Source organism: Macaca nemestrina, chromosome 3, assembly GCF_043159975.1.
Source record: "Macaca nemestrina isolate mMacNem1 chromosome 3, mMacNem.hap1, whole genome shotgun sequence".
Taxonomy (NCBI): domain Eukaryota; kingdom Metazoa; phylum Chordata; class Mammalia; order Primates; family Cercopithecidae; genus Macaca; species Macaca nemestrina.
In genome coordinates, this window is record NC_092127.1 from 9,026,780 (window position 1) to 9,047,515 (window position 20,736).

At 36.3% G+C, this 20,736-nt stretch overlaps 1 protein-coding gene and 1 long non-coding RNA gene across 15 annotated transcripts in view; one reads left to right on the forward strand and one right to left on the reverse strand.

Annotated features, from left to right (window-relative positions):
- LOC105466614 (teneurin transmembrane protein 3) overlaps positions 1-20,736 on the reverse strand; it is a 2,765,046-nt gene that overhangs the window by 2,088,364 nt on the left and 655,946 nt on the right. The window lies entirely within an intron of this gene.
- Positions 2,845-6,699, forward strand: LOC112424019 (uncharacterized). The gene is made up of 2 exons (XR_003014634.2): positions 2,845-2,931; positions 6,556-6,699. It is a non-coding gene; the product is annotated as an uncharacterized lncRNA (long non-coding RNA).

A 20,736-nucleotide genomic window follows, 5' to 3' on the forward strand; every position in this document is an offset into this window, starting at 1 on the left:
AATAAAATTGATATAAAATATATCTAGAGTGTAAATGAAAAGGACAAGGTAACAAACTTAAAGAGTGTCTATTTCAACAGTTTTACATGCCTTACCTCATTGATACAGCTTATTTGACCATAAAGGTAAATATGATTACCTAAATTTTAAATCTAAAGTAATGAACTCTCAGTAAGTTTATATATTTTTCTATGACGTCACAGTTACTGAGTGATAGAGTTAAAAGTCAAAATGCGGGCGCCTGTAGTCCCAGCCACTCGGGAGGCTGAGGCAGGAGAATGGTGTAAACCTAGGAGGCGGAGCTTGCAGTGAGCCGAGATCTGGCCACTGCACTCCAGGCTGGGCGACAGAGCGAGACTCTGTCTCAAAAAAAAAAAAAAAAAAAAAAAAAAAAAAAAAGGTCAAAATGGCTTCAGCATGTGTTCTGTTTAATTAGTCACCCTAAAGACATATAAATTTATTAAAGATATGCTGATCAATATTTATATAAGAAACAGAGAAAAGAGTCTCTGCTATCCCCAAAATATTTTTAAAATTAATCTTTTCAGAGAGAATCATGGGATGATACATTAGCAGATTTCTCTCCTTTTGGAAGAATTTGAGTCCTTGGCATGGCATTTAAACCTCCTTACGATTAAGGCCAAACTACTTTCCAGCTTTATCTCAACTACTTGAGTTCTCATACAGCAAATACTAGCCAGACAGCTTTAGGCTTCCAAGACATTCTCCAAACTTGCCTGCATTTATTATTGTATTGCATCATAAACCCAAACCTGTGTTTATAATGTACATGGTATGTCCAGTCTAAAATAAGCTACTCTGCAACCCCGGCCTCCCAGATCATAGACGTATTACCCTAGATATGTGTTTAGCTAACTCCTTTACCCATAAGTCTTTTCTGAAAGGTTACCTTCTTCATGAGGCCTACTTTACCCCCCTTGTTAATACTGAACCTCTCCTCGATCCCTCCCTCAGTCTCCCTTATTCTTGTTTTCTTTTTATAGTCTCCATGGCATTTCTAACAAAATTCTCAGTTTCATATTTATTGCTTCTAGTGGCTTATTTTCTGTGGCCCTCTCCCCTTAAGAAAGTGCAGTCCTTAAAGGCAGTTTCCTTTGTTCACTGATCTATCCCGAACACCTGGAATAGTTTAGCGATGAACAGGCATTTAACCACTATTGGGTGAAAGTTGTATCCTCTCTTTCCTTGGATGCTCTCTAGAGTTGCAACTATTAAACCCTTCTGCTGGTGGCTGCACCTGGGCACACAAAAGCTGTTCCCTCAGCAGCTTTATACAGGAATGGCAGGACAAGTCATTCTGCAGAGAAAAGGAGCATTGGGAGAGAGAAGAGGGACACAGCAAGGAACATACTGAGAAGCTGAGGAAGAGGCAGTCTTGAGTTTTGATGACTTTTAATGTAGGATTTAATTTTTCAAGAAGCTTGATTTTGCTTCTGTTGGTTGGGTGTGGGAGAAAGACCTTTACCCTTTTTTTAATCTACCTGATTTTGTTTAAACTATATTGTATAGGTTTTTCTTATGTGAAACCAAGAGCATCTCAACCAATACAATGTTAATCTTTTCCTTCTTTTAACTTCTGTCAACATCTTGCCTCAATATGTTTTAAGTAATTTGCATTTAGTTGTGGGAAGATCTGTTTCCCACAGATTTACAGACATCTGTGAGTAACTATTGATTGTCTTTCTGTTTTATATTCTCAATGGTGTCCACTGTTGTGGGTCAATGGTTTGGTTTTGATGTTTGGGTTTTGGTATATTTCTCTGGAACTAGAGTTTTAAAATGAAGAAACTGAGCCTGTAGATAGATACAAAGTGACTTTATTTATTTATTTATTTGTTTATTTATTTATTTATTTATTGAGCCAGGGTCTCCCTGTGTCACCCAGGTTGGAGTACAGTGGCACGATTTCAGCTCACTGCAGCCTCGACCTCCCATGCTCAAGTGATCGCCCCACCTCATCTTTCCAATTAGGCGGGGCTACAAGTGCACACTACCACACCTGGCTAATTTTTTTGTATTTTTGGTAAGACAGGGTTTGACCATGTTGCCCTGGCTGGTCTGGAACTCCTGAGCGTAGGGGATCCACCAGCCTCGGCCTCCCAAATTGCCGAGATTACAGGTGTGAGCCACCACGCCCAGCCCGAAGTAGCTATTTTAAAAACCACAGCATGTAGTTATAGAAATAGCTTCTCACTAATTCTTTGTCCTTTATAACATGAACAAAAATATTGACTTGTAGATTGCTGATAAATATTTGAAATTTACTGAAATAACATTTTTGTAAACTTTTTGGTGCCTAACATATCTAGATACAGGGCTAAATGTTTGATAACTGTTTTACGTAATCATCAAAACAACCATCCACCACAGTTGTACTTATCCTTTTTTTTTTTTTTTTGAGATGAAGTCTTGCTCTGTCACCCAGGCTGGAGTGCAGTGGCACGATTTTGGCTTACTGTAACCTCCGCCTCCTGGGTTCAAGCAATTCTCCTGCCTCAACCTCCTGAGTAGCTGCGATTACAGGCACCCGCCACCAAACCTAGCTAATTTTTTGTATTTTTAGTAGAAATGGGGTTTCACCATGTTAGACAGGCTGGTCTCAAACTCCTGACCTCAGGTGGTCCGCCCACCTCAGCCTCAAAAAGTGCTGTGATTACAGGTGTGAACCACAGTGCTCAGCTGTTCTTGTTCTTCGCTTCCATCTCTTCATTTATGGATTATGACATAGACAAAAAGAGATGAGTCAACCTGGTCAAAGTCACCTAATTAGTAGGAGACAAAGCCTATACTCCAGCTCAGAGGCAGCCTCTTGTAGAGCTTAAGGAAATGCCCTCTGGAGCAGAAGTGCCCAGGTTAGAATCTTCGCTCTGCCAGTTCAAGCTGTGCGACCTCGGGCAAGTTACCTACTCTGTTCGTACTTCAGTTTTCTCCTCTTCAAAATAAGCTTGATAATAAGAGCATTCACCTAGGAGACTTGTGTTAAAGATTCAGCTAATTTGTAATATGCTTAGAACATCCTGGGCATATAATAAGTCCTAGATAAAAGTATTTCTTGATTTTAAAAAGTTCATACTAAATCCTGTGCTTTTTCTTTCACTTCCTTTCTTGCCCAGCATCTGGCACATGGTGGTGATGATAATAATAATAATATTATAATTTTAATAATGACATGATTATTAATAATATTAATAGTATGAATAGAGACATTTTCCATAAACATGACACATTTGGAAAATAGAAGTAGTCCAAAAATTTTTTTTTTTCAATTGCTTCATTTTCATTCTCACCAATGGTGCTAACTGATGATGGTATGTTACTTTTATAAAGCACTTACTAAGCTAAATACCATTCTAAGCCCTCAAGATGTAACAAAAAGAAAAGAAAAAAACAATAAAAAGCAAAATAAAGCTAAACACCTCAAAAAGCATCATTTTAAGTACACTATGAGGAATTTGCTCTTGTTGTCACATTTCAGGAGTGAAGAAACTGGCAGTATAGACAGCTTAAGTGTTGCACAGACAGCCTTTAGTCTTGTTACTTGCTGATTTAAAATGTGTTTTAAATGATAATGAAAGCACAACTGCACATATCTGAGCAGAACACACTACCTAGTGAAATTAGTAGTATTTATTTTTGATGATTAAAATATAAAATTGTAGGATTTTAAGTGTATCGAAATTCTAAGCCCCACGAAAGTATATATTAAGTACAAATTTGGGGGAAATAATCAGGTTCTCACTTAAGGTGCATCAGCAAGTGCTACTAATTACATTCTCTGAATAAATCTACTCTTCCTTTGCTTTACTTCCCCCAAAAGTGAGTATCTGGATGCTAAATTAAACCTATATGTTTAGAATGAACAACAAATAACACCTTAATTGAATTTTCATTACACATATGAATGCATTACCACTCTGTCTGAATTTTCCAGGAACAAATAACTGAATTCTCAGAAAATAATTTTAACAGTTTAGTTAAAACCCAGAGCCTTTCCTGTATTATATATTTTAATATACTGAAATGAGGAGATAAAATTTGGATAACAGATTTAAGTATCGAACACGCATCAACACAAGCACAGACCTAATATTTGTGAAGGCTATCGCTTGAGTGAGGTTTATATGTGTTTTCTTCAATGTAATCTCCCTTAACCTGTTTATGCATGAACCTTAAATTTAAAAATCACCATTGATATTTGAAATATGAATCCTACATCACACATGACAGTTGCTTTTTAAATTATACTTAAAAGTATAAATAATGCTATCTGACAGGAAAATCTAAGTTAAATGCACTGTACATATACTGCCTGAGTTTTAATTGAACAATATCATAAGATAATATGGCATTTAATTAATGGTTACTTACAAGAAAGAGCTTAATGCAGTAGTATGAAAACTGAAAACTGAACAGGAAAGGAGTTTTTCTTTTTCCATTTATATTTTACAGTACAGTTTTCCAAGGACATGTAACAACTGTTGGCATTTATACATCAAACAAGAGCATGACATCAAGATATGTAAAGAGAGAACTGAGTAACATATGAGGAATGATGTACAAAATGCCAATCATGGTGGAAATGTGAGATCAAATAGACAAAAAATAGGACATAGAGGATGTGAATAAAAAGAATATGATTTGATAGCTATGTGTATAGGGAGAGAAAATTCTGCCCTACAGAGAAAAATAAAATATATTATATATAATAATAGAGGGACATTTATAATAAGCAAATGTATCACACTAGAAATAAAATCTCAAAAATCCCCTAAAGAAAACACGAAAAAGGCTATATTTTCTGATCCAAATGCAATGAAATTAGAAACAAAAGAATAAAAAATAAAATCTAATGCTTAGGGAAAACAAGCTTTAAAGACAATAAATTCCTCTTTTTTTGACATTTGGATAGTCAAAAACTAATCTGTGAAATGACGATGTATTTTCAAATGAACAATATGAGAAACACTACATACAGAATGCATCCACATTGGTACACATAGGATAACATTTAACTTAACGTATATGCAGTTATAAAAGAAACAAAAAGCATAAAATGACTTAAGTCTCCTTTAAATAAATGAAAGATCAACAATAAAAATATGGAAGAGAACAACCGATAAAAATAAAAATGGAAATTAACATGTTAAGACTAAAAAGAAACTTCATCAATGAAACACACTGATTCTTTGAAATAATCTATAAAGTATACCTTGCTTGTTTGACAAATGATGAAAAGAAGTCATTAAAATATAAATCACATTAATAATAAAAGGTCTATATAACAACCATACTAGGAAATAATTTAAAACATTATAAAAGAAAATATTATTTATACTGTTGAAAATCAAAGTAATTTTCAACTAATTGGAACTAGATTTAAGAAACAGACAAGTTGCTTAAACCTCATTTAAAATGGTAGATTATCTAAATATACTAAAAAGTCAAAGAATAAAAAACAAATTATTCCATTCAATTAGCACCAGCTATTTGTTTAAATATATATATATAATACTATAATTCTTATAGTATTCAAACTATTACAGAGCACTTAAAAATATAGAAACTTCACAACCAAAATTCTGCTAACAAATTACAATGAATACAGAAGATAAACACGGTATAGATTACACTCATTTTGGTGCAAAATAAATGAATAAAACATTAATAAATAGAATTTAGCTGAACATTAAGTGAATGATCCATCATGAGCTAGCAGACTTTATCCAATAAAGAATTATTATTATTAAGAGATTTATTATAATTTAGTATTATTATAGATTAAAAGAGAAAACATAAAATTATCTTAATGGATGATGAAAAAGTCATTTGATGAAATTTAATAGCCATTAATAATTAATTTTTAAGAAATGCTTATCAGGCTAGAAATATAAGAATATGCCCATAACTTGGTAAGAAATTTACCTGAACTATGGTCTTAACAGGGGACATTATGGAACAAGACATAGACGTTTAGTATTTTTAGTATTGTAATGGAAGTTCTACTTAATTCAATGGTATAAAGAAAAAAAACTATTTAAGTCAGAATTATACATAACACTGCCTCTTATAGTATCCATACAAACTAACTGAAAAACTCCCTGAACAAATGTGTATTCCATAATGTGACAGGTGCAATCTAAATGTTCAAAAATCAATAGCTTTCTCTATGCCAATGATAATCAATTTAGGAAAGTTAAATTTATTGTTAAATTTAGGTATCCTCCTATATTCAGAGTATAAAGTGAGGGTTAAACTATAGAGATATATGGCTAGTGACCAAACTAAAAATCCATTATTGTCTTCTTTAGAACTAATAGTACTTCTGTATTATTTGGGGACAGCAATGTGCCCAGCTAAGCATCAACATTTCCCAGCATCCCTGAAGGTAGATATGGCTGTGTTCTGACCAGTCACATAGAAGTGAATATTTTAGAGACAGATTTCATAGACAGCTCCTTCAAGTAGATCGAACAGAGGTGAAGGAAGCTCTCTTTCTCCATTAACCCCTTCTGTTTCCTGCTGTCTGGAATGCAGGTGCCATGGCTGGAGTACCAGCAGCCCAGGAACAATGGAACAGAAAAAAATAAACAAGAAGCTAGGGGACTGATTTATTCCTGGAGCTGACAAAACAGTATGGACTGTTTACATGGGAAATAAAGCTCATGTGTGTTTAAGTTGCCACTGTTGTTTTTTGATTTTCTGTTTTGTGCAGCAAATCCTAACAATAATTTACATGAGGTGCAAGGAATTTTGAGATGATTTAAGATAATGCTTTAAATGGCAATATTGTAAACCACAAGTGTTAGAAAGAAGAAAAGCATTTGACAACATCAAGCCCTCCTGCTGCTACTTACAAAATTAGAGCAGTTATTTTATTAGGAGGAGAAGGTGAAATTCACATACTGATGTTGGAAAAATATATATTCCCACTAGTGAGACAGTACATATCTAAGAATGTTCTTGGAATAGGTGTCCTCTAGTCCCATGCTACTCTAAATATCACTAGGCTTTGTTTTTTCCTTTTGAAATTATTCCAGGATTTAAGAGGCAGAGATCATGTGGTAAAGCTTCATTACTCAATATAAAAATGGCATAGGCCGGGCGCGGTGGTTCACGTCTGTAATCCCAGCATTTCGGGGGGCCGAGGCAGGCAGATCACTTGAGATCAGGAGTCCAAGACCAGCCTGGCCAACATGGCAAAACCCTCTCTCTACTAAAAAAAACAAAAATTAGCTGGGCGTGGTGGTGCATGCCTGTAATCCCAGCTACTCGGGAGGCTGAGGCAGGAGAATTGGTTGAACCTGAGAGGCAGAGGTTGCAGTGAGCCAAGATCATGCCACTGCACTGCAGCCTGGTCGATGGAGTGAGACTCTGTCTCAAAAAAAAAAAAAAAAAAAAAAAAAGAATGGCATAAAACTTCCAAAATCTTACTTTTGAGAGAATCACACTTTTATATGGATGATTTCATTCAAAATTTTTACTTAGTATAATTATTTGATTACTATGAGCAAAACATACCCAATGTGCTCTAAGTTATTACTTTTATTTAGTTCTTCTCCTCAAAACCATCTTTTCCTTAAGTATGAAAAACACGTTTTAAAAGTTCATGATGTAATGAACAGTTGCAACACTTACCCTAAGAAAGCAGATTTTAAATTTCCCCTCTGAATATTACATACTACATGGCACATTAAGAGGAAGACCATACTAAACTTGTAGGTGACTCTATTTTTAACAAATTTAAAGTCATAATATTAGCATAAAAACAATCCTTTGAAAATGTTCTGAGAGTAAGAGGTATTAATTCTGTCATACTGATTCAGTTGATTTTTTTTGTGTGTGTATATATATAACATAAATATCAATTATGAAAAGAAAAACATAACAACCAGACTGCACGAGTGTATACCGGGAAATAACATAGAGATGATTTACTTAAACCTTCCATAGTCTATGGGAAGATCCCATTCAGTCAAATACCATAATCCATAATCAATAGGAAGGCCCCATTCATTCAAATACCCTATTCCATAGTCAATAGGAAGGTCCCATTCAGTCAAATACCCTAATCCAGAGTCAATGGGAAGGTCCCATTCAGACAAATACCCTAATCCAGTGTCAATGGGAAGGTCCCATTCAGTCAAATACCACAATCCAGAGTCAATGGGAAGGTCCCATTCAGACAAATACCCTAATCCAGTGTCAATGGGAAGGTCCCATTCAGTCAAATACCACAATCCAGAGTCAATGGGAAGGTCCCATTCAGACAAATACCCTAATCCAGTGTCAATGGGAAGGTCCCATTCAGTCAAATACCCTAATCCATAGTAAATGGGAAGGTCCCATTCAGCCAAGTACCACAATCCAAAGTCAATGGGAAGGTCCTATTCAGTTAAATACCCAATAATCGGGGAGGGGTGTCCTACTGGATACAGAACAGTAAAGACCGGTAGGAATGAAATAATCCACCCCCAACAACTTTCAGGGAGGCTCCCCTCAGGACTCGCTTAGAGGAACATCAAGAACTACAAAAGAGTAATGTCAGATGCTTGCAGGAATTTGGGGCAGACAAGAGCTGAAATGTCAGGTAGAGAAGAAAAAAAATGTTTTAGAATGTCACTAGAGAATAGGAGAGACTCCTGAAGAATGATCAGGGCCAGGGTCCACAGACAGTCTCATGAATATTACAGATATTTACAAAAACTGCAGCAATTCTTGAAATTTTGATTTTCTGTATGATCTGACATCTGACTTTTTTCTACTGTTGCCAGCTTTTTAAAAAATTCTGAAAACAAATTCTCAAAACGAAGTGTTCTGACTGTGGAATAAATGTGCAAATGTAAACTTCTGATATGGAATATAAAATGCAATACAGCCTCCTGTTGTCCTCCATCTCCACTCCCCACCATACATACTACCTTCGCATTAGGTTTTCACCATTTCCCATACATGCCTTTTGTTGCACTTCTATATATCCACAACTGATCGCTTTCTCTGCTTGGAACGCATGTATTCACATTACCTCTTGATGGAATTCTAAATATTATTTCAAAGTCCAACTTGAATGCCCTTTCCTTTATGGAAAGTTATTGGATTGCCTCATCCACTCTCTATCTTTCCTCTTCACCCCTAGAACAGCATTAGTTGATGCATCCATCTGTATATAGCAACATATAGTACTTGAATTGTACTGTAGAAGTTGCTTGATTGCATATCTGTCTTCCCTGCCCCACATCACAAAGAGCACTGAGAATACTTTAAGAGCTAAGATCTCTGGCACATAATGGCATTTGATGCACATGAATGAAAGGGGATTGGAGAGAAAGTTGCAGTATCCTAGCTGAGGGAAAGATTACCTAATGGAAGTTTATGAGTTAAGAAAAGGGAGGAAACATCCACTTTCTTCTTCTTTTCTTTTCTCTTTTCTTCTTCTTTTCTCTCAACTACTTTCCACTTCTCATTCATGCCCAGCTTTATGGCCCGGAAGCCACTATCTATGCATAGAGTGGAAAAAGGCCTTAGAGAAAACCTTACCCTCCACCTCTAATTTTCGAATAAGAGCAGTGACCTGTCAAGGGTCTTAACCCTAAAAAGGTGCAGATTTAAAAGGGGACTATATTTCTTCACTCCTAGAAAAATAAAGTTTTCTTTGTATCTTTCATAACTATTAAAATTTAGAATAAATTATATTCTTCTAAGAGGTTAAAAATGTTTTGGGGAACTTAACTACTCTCTGAAAACATCATGATTATAAAAGTCATTTGGATTTGTGAAAGGACTTACTTTTATAAAATATAACATACTCTGTAAGTTGACAATTAATTGCATATAAATATGGTAAAATATTACAGAACAAAAGTACAAACTCCGTATTTCTTTCTTTGATGCATCCTCAGAGCCCACAAGCCCCTGGCAAAAACTAGACACCTAGTGAATATTTTTGAATGAACGTGCACATGAATAATGTAGTATGCCATATTCAGAAACAAGTATAAGTTTATTTATACCTTTTTAGGGTTAAGCCCCTTGTGTGAAAATCCTAGTGCCAGCATTTACAAGGTCTTTGAAATTGGGACATTGTAAACCTGACCAAGGCTAGATGTGATGGCTCACACCTGTAATCCCAACACTTTGGGAGGCCGAGGCAGGAGGATCTCTTAAGCCCAGGAGTTTGAGACCAGCCTGGGCAACATAGTGAAACCCCTTCTATACAAAAGCTAAAAAAGAAAAAGAAAAAATAGCCAGGTGGGGTGGTGCATGCCTGTGGTCTCAGCTCCTAAGAAGGCTGAGGTGGGAGGATTACTTGAGCCCTGGAGGTCAAGGCTGAAGTCAGCCATGATTGCACTACTGCTTTCCAGCTGTGGCAACAGAGCCACACCCTGTCTAAAAACAATAAATATATAAATAAAGTTGACTATGTAATGTGTGTAAATATCCCATTCTGTGATATTTCAAAACTGTAATCGGGCAGACTATTCACCTAAAAACAGAAGATCTATTAATACATTCTGAGCAAATAGTGAAATTATGGAGCAGCTGGTTTGCTATTCGTTTCATGACATCCATTAAAAAAGGTGAAACTATCCCATTGAATTGGCTTCATTTCTATTAACTTATTGAAATTATCACCCTAATCTAAGCAAGCTAAATGACATTGTTTACTAGGGACTGCTTTATGAGTATTTTTTTACCCTTTTTGAAATTATAAAGATATTAGTTCAATTGCCAGTTGATTTAGGGACCAATACTGACATAACATTTTAGAACCAGGTGTTTAACACAGTATGTTTTGCATTTTGTTTCTACATATATTAAAATTTTAAAACCTATATTTTTTAGAAATAAAATCTTTTTAGAGAGTGAAAGCAAGGTGTTCTTAAATACCCCCTAATAATTCCATAGTCATTTTAACGTCATCAAAAGCTTGAACCTCAAAAAGGCATTGATCATACGTGGCCACTAAACATAACAGTCAAAACACTACTGATGTCTGCTGCCTGTAATCACTGACATCCCTGAATCCATAACACAATACCACATGCCTAGAATTATAACTTCGTAAATCATTATATCCACATTGCTGTCATGAACTGCTGTTTCTTCCTTTTTTAAAAAAAATATGTGCAATAGCCAAAGGGATCACAAGGATCCTACTCCAGGCTCTGCTTGTGGGTGTTTTTCAAGACTTCTTGGGTGATTTTCAACATGCTGAGAAAATGTGCAAATCCTTTATAAGAAAATAACGTTATGGGAAACACAATTAAACTGTTCCACTTTACAAATCCAGCTGACTTTAAAATGTCTATTCATTTATCTTACAGGCAATAACCCTCGAGCACTGTTCACAACTACATGGTTAATTCGCATTCACGTTCCACTTTATAAAGAGGAAAGAAATTCTTGAATTCGTGCAGTATAAAATTTGCACTTCTCTGTTTAATCGTTTCAGAGGAATCGTGGATGAGAATATTGATTCTGATCTCTATTTCTTTTTATGTATTGGGTTATCTTTCTTAATGACAAACAAAAATGTATATATATTTATGGTGTACAATGTGATGTTTTTATATATGTATACATTAAGAAATGGGTAAATCAAGTTATTTAACATACATGTTACGTATCACACATTATATTTTTCTGGTGAGAACTCTTATAATCCACTTTCTCAGAAATTTTCAAGTGCACAATATGTTGTTATTAACTATAGTCACTGTGATGTACAATACATCTCTTATATTTATTTCTTTTGTCTAACTAAAATTTTGTGTCTTGTGAAAAAAATATCTCCAGTCCCCTCATTCTCTAGCCTCTGGTAACTACCATTTTACTCTCTGTTTCTATGAATACCACTTTTTTAGATTCCACATATGAGTAAGATTACATGGTATTTGTCTCTCCAAGTCTGACCTATTTCAGTTAACATAATGTTTTCTAGGCTCATCCATGTCGTCACAAATATCAGGCTTTCCCTCTTTTTTAAGGCTGAATAGTATTCCATTGTGGGCACTTTGGTTGATTCCATACCATGGCTATTGTGAATAATGCCACGGTGAACACGACAGTGAAGGGCTGTCTTCCGCACAGTGATTGCTATCTTTTGAATATATACCCAGTAGTGAGAGTGTGATGATCTCTGCTTCTATGATACTCCACAAGTCCTCACTTAACATCATGGATAGGTTCTTGGAAACTGTGATTTTAAGTAAAGTGGCATACAATGACCACTTCTATGGCATGTAAGACATATGGGACCACTTTTCCCATATGTGAATTGATATAAACAAGAGCATAACTTCCTGTGGTATATTTCTGATCACAAAACATCACTAAAGTTCTAAATAAAGACCAAAGTAATAAAGACCATAGTAATAAAATGAAATACATATGAGCTATGCATAGATTTAAGAAAGATTAATTAAAACAAATCATTTAAGTATTTACCTGCTTATTCCAGTTCAGGGTTATTGGTGGCTGGAGCCCAGCACAGCAGCTCAGGACAACAGGCAGGACCCCCATTGGCCAGGATGTCCTTTTATCATAGGGTAACTCACACCCACTAACCCACACTCACCCACACTAACTCACACTCACCCACACTCCCCCACACTCCCCCACACTCTCCCACACTCACTCATACTCACCCACACTCACACTCACCCACACTCACATTCACCTTCATTCACACTCACACTCACACTCACACCAGGGCCACAGAGACACCTGTTTATCTAATGGGCTCAGCCTTGGTGCATGAGAGGAACTTGGAGTCCCTGGAGAAAACCCACGCAGATATGGGGAGAGCACGCAGACTGAACACAGACAGGGGCCTGGATAGAAGCAATTGTTTTTCTCATAAAAGTTATGACAAAAGCATGTTGAATGAAACGTTATTTGAGGACCTGCTGTTATCAGAACACTGAAAAAAAAAAGTGGGGTTACTGTGGATCAACAGAGAGAAAAATTACCAACAGAGGACCAGAAAACCTAAACCTTAATGTTCAGGAAGTTCTTCATTTTATTGGGAGAAAAATAAAATAACCATAGAGTAACTTACTAATATACCTATATGTACATGTGCATATGGATACATAGTCTGGGCTAATTTATCAATTTATTTATCTACATATATATTTATATTAATCACTAATTTAGACACACACAGACACACACACAAACATATGTACATGGTAAGTTAATATAATGTAGTGAAAGGTGTGTCATATGGAGTTTACCACTGTCAAAGGTATTAGCCGTGAATTTGAAACCAGCTAACTTTGTGCAAATGTGACGCTTCATAGCCATTGAAGATGCAGAAGATATGCATAGATAATTCAGTAGCCTCATCCCTCACAAAACCATTTCATTTTACCACGCTGTCCCTATATGGCCCTCACAGTATTTTGCATGATCTTAAGCCACCTTCTTTATTACTTATTATCATTATTATTATTATTATTTGAGATGGAGTCTTGCTCTGTCACTTAGGCTGGAGTGCAGAGGCTTAATCTAGGCTTGCTGCAACCTCTGCCTGCCGGGTTCAAGTGATTCTCCTGCCTCAGCTTCCTGAGTAATTGGGACTACAGGCATGTGCCACCATGCATGGCAAATTTTTTTTTTTTTTTGCATTTTTAATAGAAATGGGGTTTTGCCATATTGGCCAGGCTAGTCACGAAATCCTGACCTCAGATGATTCGCCCCCCTCGGCCTCCCAAAGTGTTGGGATTACAGGCATGAGTCACCATGTCCAGCCCTTTGTTTATTATTAACGCTACTAGTGTTAGTATTATTATTGCTTATCTTCTCCTTCCAGAAGGTAAACTCCCTAAGGACAGGGACCTTGTCATTTTTATCACTGCGTACCACACTGAAGCCAAGAACTTGGCCCTTAGCAGATATTTATTTAATATTTGCCAAATGGATACATACATGAATGTAACACTAATTCTTACTATATGATGTTAAAGGCAGGTGGTACTGGTAAGGAGGGTGACTTCATCTGCAGATAATATAATGACATTAATAATGATAATAAGGTACTTATTTTGGAAATGTGGAAATACAAAGCTCTAGTTGATCGTGGCATTCATTCGTCTAAACTTAGAAAATGTCCTAGAACAATAGTAAAGAGAAAGAATGGAATAATATTCAGTTGCTGATACAAAGGAGATGGTACATGTGCTCCCCAGCCCTGTTTAGTATATCAAGGGCCAAGGCCAAAGCACCTAACCTCTGGGTCTACCCAGTGATTGTTAAAAGATATTAAGGTATAGAAAAGCCTATCCTTTTCTGGCCCAAGGGATTGTAGAAAAATAAAAGTGAGAAAATAGGGTGTGACAGAGACATTGAGCCAGCCAGCCAAGTCATCAGACACAACAGAGAGTGAAACAAGATAGTTGGAAAATCCTAGAAACAGAAGCCTCTGGATGACCCTCTGCTGACCCCACAGCCTTAATTTGGACCTCTCAGACTTGCTCCTCCCATGTCAATGTCAATAGAAAGCTAGGTCACAATATGGTCAGACAAAGGGAGGCTCTCCTGAGACTCTGTCCTTCATCCCCACGTGCCATGCAGGGGACAGAGATGTGAATGAAAAGGCTGGCTCTGAAAAAGTGAGGTGGCAGAGCAGCCCCACCACTGAGGCTACCGTCCAACCATACAGATATTTGTCCTCACTGAGCTCTGAACACCCTTGGGAAAAGTTGAGGCTCCGTCAGCAGGAGAGTAGTAAGGTATTTGATGGAAGAGTCTCTGACTCCAACAGGTCAGGTATCGCTCAAGTCGACAGACAGGAGGACAGATGCATAAGCCCAAGCAACAGAAGGAGGTAGACCATACTGTGCCCAATGACCTGGACTTTCCAATGCCCTTGAGAGGCTGTGTAAGACTGTGCTAAAAAATCACAACAGTGAAGCAAAGCTAAACTACAAACCTGGGTAGTCTGATTCTGTGCCCTGAGATTTCCCCTTATGTTCCCTTTTTTAAAACATCTAGAATGCCATCTCTTGGCTTCTGGGTTGTTGTGTGTTAACTTTGTCTCCCAACCTTACACACATAGCTGCAAGGCAGCTACTTATATTACAGGGAGAAGATAAATATAAAAAGGGAATGAAGATATGGGTTTTGCAGTGATACAGAGCTGGGTTTGAAGCTCAGCCCTACTGCATTCTACCTGTGTCACCTTGATCAAGTGTAACTTTAGTTTAATTGTCTATAAATGGACATAATAGCTGTATCTATTGCAAAGGGTTGTTGTAAGAGTAGAATGAGATCATGCGTGTATCAGTGCACACAAGAAATGCTAGGAAATGTAAGCAGTTGCTATTGAGGAAGAGACAAGATCATTATCTTAAGGTGGCACAGATGCTAAGGTGTAGTAGAATTAATTCCAAATCTTCCTAATTGTAGCTAAACCTGATTCTTTGCTATTTCCAATCATTGAGCTTCCTCTTCCAAGTATTAAATCATGTTACTCCTTCTTCCCAAAATTTCCTGTCAACCTCATCTTCCATCTCCTAATCCTTTGCATCTTTTATCATGAGAATAAATGACATTTTTCTGCAAGCCTTCCCTACACCTCCAAGTGGACATAATCTCTTCCTCCTTTGAAGGGTTGTAGCACATGATTTGTAACTCCTTCACCGTCTGCATCATTTCTTCTTTGTAGGATTTCCGAATGGCGCCTTATAGGTGTTGGTGTAAAGGAATTCCTTTCCTTATCATGCAATAAACAAATGAAGTCAACAGCTATATCATTTAAGCATTTTCTGTAGATTCAAGACCCAAAGTATATTCAAAGATTCAAAGCATATGGCCCTGTATCTAGCAGACCATCAAATCCCTTTCGAATGTGCTGTTGGCGCCATTGTCATCAAATCATTCCCCACATGACCTACTCATTTAGTTTCTTAACTCACACAAACTGGAATAGGCGATATCATTTCTGCAAGTCTTAAACTTTCATTTTTCACATCAGACGCACCTTGGCATCCTGGTAAGAGCCCAGAATGGACAGCTGGAAAGCATGGGTTACAAAACCAATTCTGCTGCTAAGTATCTTTACGATCTTAAATTGATCATTAGTCTCCTTGAGCCTCCGTTTTTAAAAATCTTGTGATACAAGAGGATTGAACTTGATTGCCTCAGGTACCTACTGGCTCTAACATTTCATCGTGATGTTATTTTACTCTCTTTTCTTCCTCTAAGACAAATAAAGCCTTCCAGCTTTAAACAGCACTAACCTTAGTAGAGAGTCGACTTATTTGTTTAGTTCACAGTGTTATTGGCATGACCTTTATGGTGCAGTGCCTCCTGTGACACATGATAGAATACCAAAAGTCACAGTCTGCAGCTCAGTCTAATAAAAAATACAGTTTTAATTGTGGGTTGGCCTTACACCACATTACCTTAATGAGACAGCAAAGTGCAAGAACTAGATCCCGCTTGCAAGTACATACCTTGGTTTGCAAATTTCCTAACACATAGTGACAGTGTTGAACTTAACTATAAATGCATGTTGAACTTTGCAGTCCTGATGCAATAGGAAGTAGTTTAATAAGAACATCCTGCAAGTTCCCAGGGTATAAAGCAAGCCGGCCATTCTGAAACTCTCTTCCCCTTGCTGTGATATTAGTTTATACTAAATTTCTTTCTATCACTGAATAAATGTCCTATTTTTATCTCATACTAACACCAACATTGCCCTTAAAGTATTTATAAATAAAAATGCTAATATCTATTAAATGCTTCTGAACTAGTGTGCTCAGTGTGCCTGAGGAACCGTTATCTCTCACACTTGACAACCTCATCTTTGATAAAGTTGAGATCAAACCACTCCTTATAATCACTTCTTAATTTGATTCTCATGATCGCTCAGCCCAACCAGTGAGGACATCCTGTCTTTCTTCACCAAGCAGAAGATAAGAAATCCTTTATTTATTATATTGAATCCCTCTATTTTCCTCACAATCTTAGGCTTTTTGTAAAGATTATAATTTAATCTCTTCCTTCCTTCTCATTTTGAATCATATTATATTGATTTCCTGTTTAAATCTCTCCATACCTTAAGAGAAATAGAGAAATCTATTCCTAGTCTACTCCGTTTGTTTGGGTACTTGACTACTTCTATGAAGTCATCTCACTCCATTATCTGCACACCATCCTCCATCAACTTTCACTCTGGTCCCACCAAGTCTTCCTGGTGACACAAATCTTCCAATGTGAAATAATGAGCAGAAAGCTATGAGAATAAAGAAAGGATCCATATGAATATGTAAAATCCAACATTTGGCTGAAAACATCCAAGGCACCACAGACCAGTTGTATCTGTGAACAACCATTGCTTGTTCCTAGTACCTCATGGCAGCAGATATCTGTACTTTGCCTCTTCTACCTCCTACTTAAGGTATTGGTTCATTAATTGATGCTTAGACTTAGAGACAAAGCAGTTTGCTGTGGTAGGCAGGGTGTTCCACTAAGGCATAGGGAGAAAGGATTTAGGCTGTCAACACAACTCAGTAGATGACACAAAATAATCATCTCCTCCACTGGCATTTACATCACATTTGCCAGTGGAGATATTTTAGAATGACCATGTCTCCAGTAGCTTTTCTATTTATTCTCTTTTTCTTTTTAATCTTGAAACAATTTAGATACACTAATGTCTAGATAACAGAAGTCGATGGCAAAGAGAAATGAAAAGCCCATTTTCACTGGAGTCAGAGTGGAGAGGTGTAGTTACGTGACTAGTGAGCTGGGCCAAGCATCTGCATTTCACTTCATTGAAAGTAGTCAGAGAAATGGCTTATGTTTATTTAGCATCCAGTATTTTTCAAAGTGCTTTACAGAGATCACTTCATTTAATCCTAAAAACAATCCTTAAAGAAGGAGTGGAGGTTATATTATTATCCTCATTTTACAACTGAGTAAAGTGAGGTATAGAAAAATTAGGCAATGTTCTCACCAGAGAGACTGAGATTTGTACTTAGGCATTCTGCCTCCATAATCTACCTCTTTAAATAAAATACTGGGCTACCTATTGTGTCCAACAACAAACAAGGAAAATATGAAGATTATTCAGGCAAATGGTTGTCAGTTGTCTTCCATGGCCCAGCGAGACTTTGTTAGTAAAGTAGCAGTCTTTATTTCCACCAGCCATCTGTCTACTCTTTGTACTAATTCAACATAAAAAGAAGAATGAGATGGATGCTATTTTTAACCTCCTAGAATATAAACCCTGTATTCATTTGTTTCTTATAAAATTAATTTTGAACTGATTATTTTAAATTATCTGTCTCTTTGGAAGAACACAACCATTTTTTATTGTGAATATATTTACTCTTTCCATTAGTAAATTTAACATGAGTGTCACAAGCAACTTCAAAGGTGTGTGGTGTGATGGATGAGCTTGGACCAAATCCTAGTGCCTGCTACTTGAGTGGGCAGCCAGTACAAATTGGGCCAATGAATGGATCAACAGTACCTCTATCATTTTCACATAATCATTATTTATTCCATGCCTCTCTTGAAGTAGTATGAAAAATAAAAAATAACATTGCTGAAAACCTAAGTTTATGGTTCATGTCACAATAGTAAGAATGTACTAAAATGTTTCATACAATTTATTTTGGTGTAAAATATTCTAATTTTCCAGATGAATACATAGAACCTTTTAGGACAATAAATGGTTCACTTATATTTTAGAATTTCTGTTACTATATTTTAAGGGAAATTTAGATGTTTTGAACAATTGGGTGGTCTGGGGATTTATGAAAGTGAATAATGTTGAGATTCTACTCTAGTGTTGTAATAGAGGATCTTAATATAAATAGTTTGAAATTGCATAAATATTGTCTGATTGTGATACTTGTGCTATTTGGAATATCAGAATACTGGGAAATGTGGATGTATAAATTTTAAAATATGTATAAATAACATTACTATGATTTTCAGTTTCTTGTAAAAATCAAAATATCAAAAAAACATATTTGTCCTGTCCCTTTGGAGTGCACTCCACTCACAGTCTGGTGTCTTCACATACTTTTGCTGTTAGTATGTCAAAGCAGGGGTAATTTTTAAAAATGGAGAAACACTAAATCAAACAAAACAGTGTGTTCTTTCATTTTACCTAGGCCATACTTTGTTCAAACACAAAATCTAACTAAAAATAACATTATTGAAACACAGTATCATTTGAAAAATAATGCAATTTGACCATAGCATAAAAATGTAAGTAATGTAACCAACCTTTGTGTCCCAGGTCAAAATTTGGGCTGTGTATTAGTCTGTTCTCATGCTGCACATAAAGACATATGTGAGACTGAGAAATTTATAAAGGAAAGAGGTTTAATGGACTCACAGTTCCACGTGGCTGGGGAGGCCTCACGATCATGGTAGAAGGCGAAAGGCACGTCTTACGTGGTGGCAGGCAAGAGAGAGTGAGAACCAAGTGAAAGGGAAACCCTTATAAAACCGTGAGGTCTTATGGGACTTACTCACTTCTGTAAGAACAGTATGGGGGAAACCACACCCATGGTTTAGTTATCTCCTACCAGGTTCCTCCGTATGTGGGAAATACGGGAGCTACAATTCAAGATGAAGTTTTGGTGGATACACAACCAAACCATATCAGGTTGATTCTGTCTTCTTATCTGTGCTGCTTCCTGCTCCTGAATGTTGTTCTTGATTCTCCTCCAAATCTGGTATACTAGTTTCTCCACTCAAAATCTCATCCATATCTTCACTTATCAAACACATTAGTATTCCATTTGCAGTGCTTCTTATTCTACAGTTACCTTCTGGTGGCTTTAAGTGTCACAGATACTTCTTTCTAGAACTTGTTCATCCATTGAATCATTCATGTAAATTTATTAAGCACCTCTTCTGTCCCAGTCCCGCTCCTTGCTAATCCCTTCCCTTAATACTACTAACATATACATTCTATAACATCAAATTTAGCCATCTTTTCTTTCTCTCATTCTTTATTTTTCTTCTTATGGATATCTCCCCAACTCAACTACATTTGTTTTTACAGGAATTCAAATAAAGAAATAAACTTATTTTCAATCTTCCATTTTGCATAGAATAATAATAAATATGGAGTATTTACTAAATACCTTTTGACCGGCATAATTAATTTCAATTAAATAGCATGTTTGTGCCACAGAAGTTAAATGCTACCCTGCATGAAGGGCAAATTTGAGTCCATTTCTTCTGAAGGGGTTGTTCGCTTATTAGTACACACTGGATTCATGAACGACAATGGGTATCCTTTTGAGTTTTATTAAAATTGATCATGCTCATTTGTAATTGTTAGATATACACTTAAATAGCTAAGTAGCTTTGATTTCAATATAGGTTTAGATTTAATTATAAGGAATAAAGGTTAAATTATGTGAGAACACATGCTGAGCTCATCGCTGGAAACTGGCATGAAGAAATCAACACATTAAAGAAGAGAAGAAATAAATGGCACTTTTGCCATTTCAATTTAATTCTACTGCTTTTCTAATGAAAATTCACCTAAGGTACACAAAGTACCTTACTAATTATCTAATCACAGCAGGAAAATAATACATGGAAACTGTACTATTGTATTTCGAACTGCTTCACACTTGGCTCTTCCCTAAGGTATGTTAACCAATAGTGAAGTTCTAATATATTATCCAGAGGAAAACAAAAGTCTAAACATAGATTCCCTTGTCCTCTTCCCATTGA